Source organism: Teleopsis dalmanni, chromosome 1 (genome assembly GCF_002237135.1).
Source record: "Teleopsis dalmanni isolate 2A chromosome 1, ASM223713v2, whole genome shotgun sequence".
NCBI lineage: Eukaryota > Metazoa > Arthropoda > Insecta > Diptera > Diopsidae > Teleopsis > Teleopsis dalmanni.
This window is the reverse complement of record NC_051846.1, coordinates 51,468,069-51,479,957: the sequence shown is the minus strand read 5'-3', so window position 1 is coordinate 51,479,957 and position 11,889 is coordinate 51,468,069. Positions and strand designations below refer to the sequence as shown.

The 11,889-nt window shown below is 29.4% G+C and overlaps 1 long non-coding RNA gene across 1 annotated transcript; it reads left to right on the top strand.

Moving 5' to 3' along the window:
• Positions 1-369: 369 nt before the first annotated feature.
• On the top strand, positions 370-10,352 carry LOC119673474. The gene is made up of 3 exons (XR_005252057.1): positions 370-459; positions 520-623; positions 10,005-10,352. It is a non-coding gene; the product is annotated as an uncharacterized LOC119673474 (long non-coding RNA).
• The last annotated feature ends 1,537 nt before the right edge of the window (positions 10,353-11,889 follow it).

Genomic DNA, 11,889 nt, shown 5'->3' with positions numbered 1-11,889 from the left:
CTACATAAACTTTCTATTTTTGAGGTTGAAGTGATTATTATTATACAGCGGCTTAAGACTAACCTTAGTGTATATTATTAAATTATTTGATAATAAAATTATCAATTATTCAAATGATATTTTTATTGAATTAGTATGTAAACCAAAATGTCAAAAACAATTTCAAAAAAATTTATTAAAAAAAGTTATTATAGCTGCGTTCTGATTTTAATCAAATGACATTATTGTATTTCATATATTTAAAAAGACATATTATTAAAAAATTCTTATTAAAATAAAGAAGGATAATTTTATTGTATTAATTTCTTTATTAACAACATAAAAAAAAACCAAAAAGTGTATTATTCAGAAGACATACTAGACTAGAAAAAATATAAAGAAAAATATTTTTAATTAACCGCACAATAAACGTCCAACAAAAAACGTGTCTAACAAATACTTGAGTAAAGCAATTAACAGGTTAATATTGATATAAGAATATTATCCACGTAATCTTAACCCAATGTATTCTATTCATAGTAGGTAGATTGCATGTGAAATATAAAATATCACAGAGAACTCTACCTTGGGACACTTCTGCACTGATTTTGGTGGCAAAAGGAACTGAACATTTTCTGCAGAACGTAAGTTTTTTTTTATTAATACCTTGTTAAAAATCTGATCCAACAATTTTGAGAGTGTTGCTGTAATTGTATATAAAATATCGTCTTACTATACTCAGGCAATCGGAACTAGTCTTACAATGTTATAAGTATAAATAGGTTAGGTTAGGTTGATATCAGCTCGCGCCATCTCAGTTATCAGCACTTCCATTGTGATTATGCCGGACTTGCTAACCTTTGTTATATTCTATTCTTGTTAAACAATTTGGTTTTCCAGATGAAGTTGTGAAGATCCAATAAGTTGGCTACTTAAATAAGTATAAACAAGTAATTAAAGTGCATAACGGCAATGTAAATTGACATCTCCTGAAAAGATTCGCGGCATAATCTAAGGAAACATATTGGGGTTGCCATATTTATTAAAGGCTTATGCTATCTCGATAAATATATAAATTTTTATATTATTAAATCTCATAATTTCCATAAATCGGAAAGTTAGAATATCACATAATAGCATTCAGAATATATAATAAACGCTTTAAGGCAATATTAGGATTTAGAATAAGTGGTAGTGAAAACAGCTCTTCATGAAGTGATCGGCACCATTGACAGGTCAATTCCTGGATATCGAGAAAGCCTATAACAACAGAAACACGAAAAAAATTCCAAAGGCGCTAAGGGAAAAAAGGTCGAAGGCTTCATAGCGACATGGATCAGCACAATTCTTCAAAACAGAGTTATAAACGCTGCAATGCTATGATTCTGAACAGAAAAACTTCCATTAGGCACGTCAGAAGAAAGGTACACTTCTCCTTTTCCGTTTCTAAGATGTGCATTACGTTAGTACAACAACATTTGGAAAACGACACCAATTAGCTATTGTGTCTGTTGGCAGACATTAGTCAAAAAATGCAATCAGTTTCGTATTGGGCAAGTGAAAAGACTAACGTACTTGAGTTTTTCCGAGGCATTCAGAAGTGCTTATTAAGAAAACCTGAATATATTAATTCATCTTTCATCGCTATGGGTGTGTATAAAAGACTGTATTCTAAAATTATAAAAAACTAGGGAATAGAAACCAATCAATTATGAATACTATACAATTTTGGATAAAATTAAAAGGAAGGGACGTGAGTAAATTAAAATTCCATAGGGTTGAGTTACTAATTACCATATCAGAGAAAACTGAGTTTCGGGATCTGTGACATGTAACCGTCCACATAGATGGTTTGGGAAAGTAGCCAGGCAAATACAAGCTAATACAATCAGCCCTTTCAATATCAATACCTTTGTAGAAAGTCAGGCAGCTATGAATCAAATTCATGACGATTTAAACATCACAAACACTCCCTCTGCTGTTTTCCTGGACAATATTGAAAGGACCAAGAAAGCAGATGAGTTGTTCAGAAGAAGTTCTGAAATGCATATATATAAATAAATAGCTCACCGACACAAACCTTGTTTCTGTGAACTGTGTTCATAGAAAAATACACTATCATGGTAGCTAATGGTTTGTAGACTAATAACAAAGATTGCAAGATGAGTGCAACTGTATGACCTAAATTCAAAAGGAATGAAATGAAAAGCCTTTTGGGTTTCAGCAAAAAACCAGTTCGATTACTTACTTGGCTTACTGGGATAGTTGGGTACCCCAATTCGCGAATTTACTTGGGTACATGTCATGAAATTCTGATGACGTTTTCAATTGGTAAATCTGAAGAGCAATTTTTAGTTTCGGTTGGTAAATCTTTCTAACACTAAAGATTAATCTATAACAACCGAGATTAATTTATAACACTTTAGATATTTTACCAAAGTATCAGGATTACAGGATTATTTAACAGCTGGTTTATATGACTAAACTAATCAACTCTGATTTGATTCGATATATAATATGTATTTGTGAAAAATATAAATATCTGTTAAAATAACTACAAAAACTTTGAATTACTCTAAAAATGTTCGATCGGGTAACAAAATTTGACAGATTCAGAGTAAATCTAGATTAAATTCAGATTTACCTATCGAAAATGACCATTACTAAGCAATAATTTTTTTAAAATTTATAATAATCTGTCTATTGTCCAGAATTAAGTTACAGATCTAATAACTGAGGTAATATCATTGGTTTATGGTATTAAAATCATAATAATATCTGCCATTTCCGCTTTGACATAATTATCGTGCTATATACACGTGGGCCAAAGTATTTCCTAGTAAAAACATGGTGCATTGCGTATAGAATGAAATACGGGTTATGATCATTAAACCTTGGTATCAAATATAAGCAATATAAGACATTATATTTTTCAATAACTGTGTTAGATATTACTAATAACTAAATATTTTTCTATTATAAATACGAAACTATTTTACTTTCCTCGTATCTGTGTGTGTTGTGTATTGTACCTATAGATGCAAAAGCACAGTAAACGAAGTGAGAATGTATTATCATATCAACTTACACAATAATTGTAATTAAATAGCAGAGCGTAGAATAAAAAATTCACAAAAATTGTTTAAACATAATTGACACAGTTTAGGTATGACAAAGTAAAAATGAGATACACGTGCGACTCAAATTATACGATTAAATACAATAAGCACATTTGAAAAATAATTTAAAAATTTTTTAAGGTAAACATATACAATTTGATGGTGAATTTTAGCCAAATTATTGATGTGGGTGTGCATATGTATGAACAAAAATATAAATACAGTGAACGTAACACAGTGTATTTATTTTCAGCACTTGAATTTTTGAAGTACACGTAACGTAAAAGAAGAAATACAATTTCTAACATTTATACAAATAAACTAAAATGCTTTAAAATAGATTTTAAATCTTATAAAATCATTTAAGATTTAAGTTCAATATATTGTATATGAAAGTAATGTATTCGCCTTAGAGTGAATTGTTCATGAGTGACTCAATAATCCAAGGTTTTGCAGACAAACAAATCCATTCACGTTTCGAGAACGACACAAGCAACAGATACATTTTTGCACTTTGACTACAAAAGGCAATCAACAATTGAACCTCAAATCCAAACGACAACGAAACCAACAACAGCTCAATAACGATATTTACTACATTTACGTTACGTTGTGTCACGCTACGATACGCCAATGTAAACGTAATTTTCATTCATAAAATCGAAAAAGGCAGCAGTGCGAGTACGAGTCATCGAGTCATCGAGTCAGCGAGTCGACTCCTACACTTTACGAACTCGGCTGCATAAGCACCGAGTGTTAGTATTGTATCTTGTATCTGACTTATGCCATATATGAATGAAAGTGTGTGGAATATATGTACGTACATGTACATGTAACTAAGTATGCAACGTATATGGTACATGTGACCAAATTTGCGGCATCCGTTCTAGCTTAATGGTGGAACTATGTGGTTTAATTCAGTTTTTGATTTTGTCGCAATTATTGTGGGCAAGTAGAAATAATTGAAAATAATTTAAATTTTATGAGAACAGAAATTAAAAAATTAATAATATATGATATAAAGATGATTTTTTTTAGAAAAATTTTATGTCAATTAACTAATTGACAGTGCAGTAAATTTTGTTTAACAATTACAATTACGATACTATAAAATTATTATTATTATTTTATAGCACTTAAATTAAAAATTCTTTTAATTTTTATAGTTCTATGAAGTTAAAATATTGAATTTTCAAATATTTAATAGTTGCCAAGACAAATACAGATACTATAACAGATACAGATACGAATCCATAGGAAAATATTGTCTGATATTGATTTTAAATCAGTCATCTCATTAATTCATCATTATCAACAATCCTTAGAAAATTTAAACGTACCGCAAGAGAACTGTATATTCTTACTGAATTTTTAGCTTTTCTTTACTATATCTATTCTACTAAATAGCCAAATAGTTATAAACAGGCTACCAGCTCCCAACGGAGCGGAGCACTGCGACCATAGTTAATCTTTTGTGCTGTGCTGTACTCAACAGCAAAGTTAAACCAAAATTGTTGTCAGCTAACTGCATTAAAAATGTTACAATTAGAAAAAACAATAAAACAAAATAACAGCTAACTGGACTAAAAAACTTAGATATTAGAAAATAAATTGAAGAAAAATTTTGTTAAAAACCTTATTTTAAAATAAAATAACGAGCTTGTTTAAATAATTAAATTATGAAAAGCATTCATTTTCTCCGTGGAATATATTAAATTAAATGTTAATTATAGGCGTTTTCTTTTGTAAACATATCACAAAAGAACAACCGCTTATTTTAAAAATAATATGTGAAACAACAACACTGCTGGCTTAATTAGTCCAACTTTTTCGAAACCGCTTAACAAATAATCAGCTCAAATTGCATGGTTGCCAAGACCAAGACTAAAAATTCTTTTATTATGAACGATTTTTGAAGATACATACAAAATTTCCAGTTAACTGTCAATAAATGTTTGACAAATAATACTTCTTGATTCTTGATTCTTCTTCTTCTTCAGTTAGTGCTATTACGCACTTTTACTCTATAATGGTTGGGGGGCTTATTTGTACCCCACACTAGGCTTTAACTAGGCTAAAAAAAAAATCATATCATTTATTTGTCTTTTAGTTGATGACGGACCTTAAATCAGCATATCTTCCTGAGAGTCCAGAAGTGGACTTGAGGATTGTTAGGGCCTAAAAATACAAATTTTATTCACAGTCATTTAAAAAATAAAATATTTTTGCCCATAATTGTAAGGAATTCTTTTTCGAAACTTTAACATTAAATTTTTTTAAGTGTATTGCATATGTAAGCCTAACAAAATTTTCGGTTGTTCCAGAATTGCTATCAAAAATAGTGCTTTTTTTATGTTGTTCATTTGCAATATGTTTACGAAAGAAAAGGCCTAATACTGAAAGAATATCCCTTTAGTAAAAGATGTGCCTATTTCTTTTACTATCTTGACTGACTTTCCTCGTTCGTTCTTACTACTCCTATTTCTACTCGCTTTGTCATTATATACCCTTTCTTTCATTGTTTCTCTCTCGGCCTTCTTAACTCTACGAGTATATAATATTGCAATTAGTTAGTTAAAATTTTAGTTAGAATAAAATCTGTGCTGTTCAATGAAAACAAAGTCCTGTTAAAGAAATTCCTAGTTAAATCTATTTGGAACTATGTAGTACATAATGAAGTACAGTCAACTATTCAATTATTGAAACCATTCGAGGGTTTAAAGCAAAGTTAATCTGATAATCAGGTAATCAGATCAGATTCCCGTGGTTTGTATAAAATTAAACTATTCAAATTTGAAATTTGAAGGTATGCTATGTTCTGAAAAAAATGAAAGGTTTCAATAAAAATTATTTGGTTTTCATTTCATCAAAAGAGCTGAATATTTTTTTACTATACATAATTTTTTTTTAATTATTATTTATTCAATTGCGCCTAGTTAAAAATAAAATCTAATTTGATATATTTTTATATCGAGACTATCTAAACTGATAGTAATTCGCTAATTCGAATTACTACTCGTATCATAGCTTTTCGTTCATACTACACCAATTGCTGTTCGTTCTTGCATCAATGTTTTTTTTCTAAAGACCGCAAAATTTACCCATTCACTTTGCTTCTATTTCAAATCATAGTTATCAAGAATTCTATATCTTCATCGAAATCGTTTAAAACTAAAAGAATCTTTGAATGGTGTTTATATTCAGCGTCTTCATTGAGCTCTTGTAAAACGAAAGTGATCATTGAGCGTGTGATTAACCATATTTTTATGTTGAAGCTATTTGAGCCAATGTACTCTTTCTTAACTTGAAGTATTTTCAAAACCCAACTTTACGCCTTGGCTGGATTATTGTTTATCACTTCATTAGACTAAGCAATAATTGACCTCAGATCCGCATACCTCCCCAAGGAGCCTGTAACCATTCTGAGATTTGATAACGCGGTGTTGGTAAGTCTGTCAGTTTTCGCAAATAATTTCAGGGCTCTATCCTTTATGTATTTTTTGATCGGATCAATCTTGAGGTCGCTAAGGATGTCATTCGTCCTAATGTACCATGGTACTTTGAAAAGTTTTCTCAGCTTGTTCAAAATCATATTTGTATAATTCTTTAAAAAAGAAAATTGAATTTGATAATTTGAGGAACCGAAAGATAAACTAATTATATATTCTTTAATTTATAACTATTATTATTAATTTTTGTTATATGCAAATTATGTTAACTATGTTTGGAGAGGTTTAAGTTCACAAGAATTTAATGACGAGTTTACCCAGAACTAAGATCTACACATTATATATTTGTTCTACTATTCCATTTAAAATAATTTATATCTGCATCAAATAATTAAAATGTTAGTTATGATTGCAATAATATTTAATTTCTACATATATTTGTTGGTGTGACTTGTCATCATATTTCAATGGCAATTCGAGAAAACCCAATTTCAATAAATTAAACCGAAAATGAAAATGTGTGCAAATCGTAATTATAAAATTAAATTTCAGAAATAAAAATTCGAAAAAGTATTTCATATTGCAAAATAAATAAAAATTATTTATTATATTAATACTTTTAATTGCCTGCGAGCGGTACACGTTAGTCGATTTGGTGTGAAAAGGGGGGAATAACTCTAAATTTATTGTAGTTACAATGAAAACTGTTTCACACTTGCAAAATGGAAAAAATGGAAAAAATGAAATAAACTACTGAGGAAAAAAAAAACCGAAAAGTATTTTTGAACAGCCACGCGCAACCGAACTCATGGCCTCCTCACGGTGTGCTCCAAATACCAAAATTCGCGAATTTCACTATCATAAATGTTGCGCTGCTGTTATTATTTATATCTTTTTTACACTTTTTCACATTTTTTACTTTTGAAATACGATATGCGAAAGAAAAGTTTTAATTTGTTGTCTTTCATTTTAGTTTTTTTCGCTCAATTTATTTTGTCTATAATTAAATTTTACTTGCTACAAAGTATCTTTCAAACCGAAAGACATGCTCCGACAAATAGAACATTTCCAAATATACGCCCGTCCTTGGTTAATACAACGGTGATATCAGTTTATCAGTTTACTAAGTTTTTAAACTTAGTTTAGTGTTCAATACGTACTATAATTGGTTTTGAATTTTACATTCTATATATTATAAGGAAGGGACATAATTTCCGATGACAAAGCAATCATATTGTCATGCATGACATTGTACTGTAAAATACAATGCTGTAGCTGATTAGAATCTTGAGATCGTTTAATTTTCATAAACTCATTAATGTTGTTTGTAGGAATTATTCAAATGTACAATAGAAAAGAATAGAATAATAAGAATAGAATAAGAATAGAAATAAACAGGGTAGCGGCTCCTAACAGAGCGGAGCACCACAACATAGTTGATCTTTTGTGCTGCTACAGATCCTAATCTAATAGAAGACATGCATGTCAGCCGTTGAGGACCTCTTACTGTTAGAATGGGAAAGTAATTTTGAACCCACTGACGTCCTGGTCACACATCAAGGCTGAATAGTCACAGAGAATGTGACTGGAAGTCTAGTCTGCTTGTAAACAGTGTCGACAATCTATCTTTTCGAACAGACCCATTTTGTTAAGGTGATAAAACAGTCCATGATAACCCGTTAAATAGCAGTGATGAATAATAAGGATGAATTATAATAAATTAGTTATATATAAACTCTAAAAGACAGATGTGAATAGTTATACAATCTGTATAGATACATATTATCTTCGAGAATGCAAAACATTTTTTTACTTTACTGGCTTCAAACGATTTTTGATGTACTATGTTTAGTTACTGAAAGCCGTTTATATTATTTGAGAATTATTTCTTTTACTCCTGTAATGAAGTCCCATTACGTATTGCAATATAGTCAGTTATCAACTTTTAAGGTAATTGTGATTGTAAATAAATTAAACGGTCATAGATCTATTGATAGCTAAATATGTATCAGCGAAGCTAATTTTGAATATTCAAATTTTTTTCTGTTTTTGTTTCTTATTTCGAAGTAGAGTTTCTTTAAACTAAAAAAAATAAAAAACATCGTTGTAAATGTTATTAACTGTCAAATAATCGAATCGAATTCCTTTTGAATACTAGTAGGCATCTTTTAAATTCTTACTAACCATACTCTATGCTGCTTCCTCACTTTTTAATCGTTTCCTTAATGTCTGCTTAGCTGACATTAAGGAAACAATGTCCACCAAGATTATGAGCAAACTAAAGAGTTATTGAAATTAGTGTTGTGTTTGCAGTACCATTTCCATTAAGCACACTTTCTGACCAACCTTTTTACAACACCTGACTATAATGTATTAGTTTGATTCAAAAACTGTATGGTAATTTATTCGACTCAAGTCGAAAAGTTCCTTGATAGCTTATATAGTGTATTATCGACATCCTTCATCTACTTTTATTGAAAAATTTTTGGAAGTCAAAATAATTTATTACTATAGTTTTAATTTTGATATTTGATATTATTATATGATTTTGTGATATACTACATGGTATTTTAGGAGTCACGTTCTGTAATCCATATTAAATTGGAAATTATGACTTGTTCAATAATAATAAGCAGTAAAAGATGAACCAACTTTTTTCATATATTTTACAAGTTCTGGAATAAATAAATCATTGAAAAATATAGTAATTTTTTTATTAGCTAGACAAGACGTTCTATAGTATTGGTACCTATTAGGGTCCATAGATGCAAATTTTATTTATTATAGGTCACGTTAATATTATTGCATAATAAAAATGTTATCCGGTTGCAAAAACCACCATAAAGCTACAGTCGCTGACTTCTGCATGCCATATAACATAGTTGACTGCAGCAGACAACAAGTACATAATGAATGGGCATAGCAAATTTAATATATTTTTGGTCATGATCAAAAAACATTTTATACAGGGTGCCATATCAAAATTTGTAATTTAGTACTTATACTTTAATATTATTTTGGTACATTTTTTTTCCTGAATTTAAAAGTTAATATTTTTCTCGCATTTCAACATAAAAATACATATATTTCTAATATTTGTTACTGAGCAACACTATTTTGACAAGGCTTTTTGTGCCTCGTCACGTGACCAAATTATAATCGAAATTTTCTACATATGTACCTATATCTATATTTTTAATTTATATTAAAAACCATATCAGTTTCAGATATTACGTTCCTAAAATTGCCTAATCCTTGTGTAAATGCAATGCATATAAATTTTGAATAATACATAATACATGTGTATTCAAGTTATCATTGACATTATTGAAATTTTTAATATTTAATATTCCCTAAAAGATAATTTTATGTAGTTAAAAACTATCTTAACATATCGCTGCTCTAAAATATTAATTTGAAATTAAAAATTTAAATAAATTTATTGTTTGTTTTGCAGAATGCCGTTCAAAGTAATTGTACGTAACACATTATGGTTCATCTGGGTAATCGCGAAGAAAACAGTGTATTATGGTTGGACCCCACTATTTTACTATTTGGCATACAGAAAGTATAATGGACATCCTCCACCTGCCTGTTTGGAAGTTTTTGTGCCTAAACTTTCCCTAAGTTAATGGATGTTATACTATTTAGCGATAGGATGCATCACATTAAGTATTTGTTAAGGAATTTGAAGCGTTTACGTCAACGGTGCAATACAACTACATATATTAATTGGCGATTTTACATGGAATGTATTTATGTATATAAAATACTATTTTTGTAAATAAATACGCACAAAAATATTATAACAAAGTAAAAAAATCAATAATAAAAATATTATCACATATACAAGTAAAACAATTATTCAACAATTAAAACGTCCTTCTTGTAAAGTTAATAAGCTCAATAAGTGAAGAATGCATATGAAGCCCGTAATTAGAGAGATATTACATGAGTTGGAGATAAAATGCCCTCCCCATGTATAAAGTTAACTGTATGACTTTCAAAATTACTGCACACAGTGTTCTTTAGTATATGGATAAATAAAGAAAACAAAAAAATTTAGTTACGATATTAAAGATTTGAGAATTCCAAATATGTTCAAAGTATTAAGGAATATATATAAGTTAACACCCGCGACCTCTCTCTCATTAACGACATAATCATACGATATTATTCGATCGCCTAACTGCTACCAAATGGGAAATCAACTTGTTTGTAGTCCCATTTGACCTTCATAGCTCTCAACGTGGCGATCGAAGCTGGTTCACTTTTACTTGGGTTAAAAAGATATTTAATTTATATACTATTCGAATTATGAACCACGACCCTCAGATATTCAATCTGTTACGGTTAAAAATGAAAAACAATGAGAACAGTTAATCAATTGATTCAATGACTGCTTTTATGTTCGCTGACTTCAGGGGTCTTCAGTTCTTCAAAACCTAGTTAATTAGCTGATATGAATTACGATACGCAAAACTGTTAAAAACTATATAATAATTACATAAACTTCACACCTGAAGTGTGTATTGTATATTCAAAAACTATATAATATCATAATTACATAGACTTCATACCTGAAGTGTGTATTATATACTTAAAGTTCTCCAAATTATATAAAATAAATATAATGGAACAGTAACGATAGAAATAATATGTAAATGTGAACTGAATTCGAATGTAACACTGCATTTTCGTGTACTTTGATACTTGAATCAATAAGATTATAATTTACACCAGTTGAACTAGTTATATTGTTAAGACTTATCTGAACTACACTAGATAACACCAGTTCATAAGAAATAGTGCAAGGTAAAACATCATTCACATTCCACATTTCATTAGACTTCAACAAAGTAAATATCTCACATTTTCAATACTAATCAATTTAGTATTGTACTGTGGTATAAAAAAATGACTACTAGGGAGAGGAAATTTTACAATTAGCAGTAATTAAAACAATTGCGGTATAAAAATGGTCTCATACTGTGTGGCTTTATATCAATAAAGAGCCTTTAAAGCATATATCGCATTGACACCGTCAATTCCACATAATCGAAAAGAGTCATTTGTATTAAAGAATGGGAGAATGTGAAAAAAAAATTACTTATCAGTAAATATTAACTTATACTTCAAAAATTGCATTGCGTGAAAAACTAGAGAGCACTTAATGTTTTTCCGAGCAGCTTGAATCGTTTGAACGGCCAGCTACAGAATATAGTGAGCTGAATGTTCCGGAACGATTATACCATTGTTCATTAATTTTATTTACTAGCTTGAAGAGCTTCTTAGCCAGGAACATAGGGGATCTTTGCAATTTTATTTTGAATTGATTACAT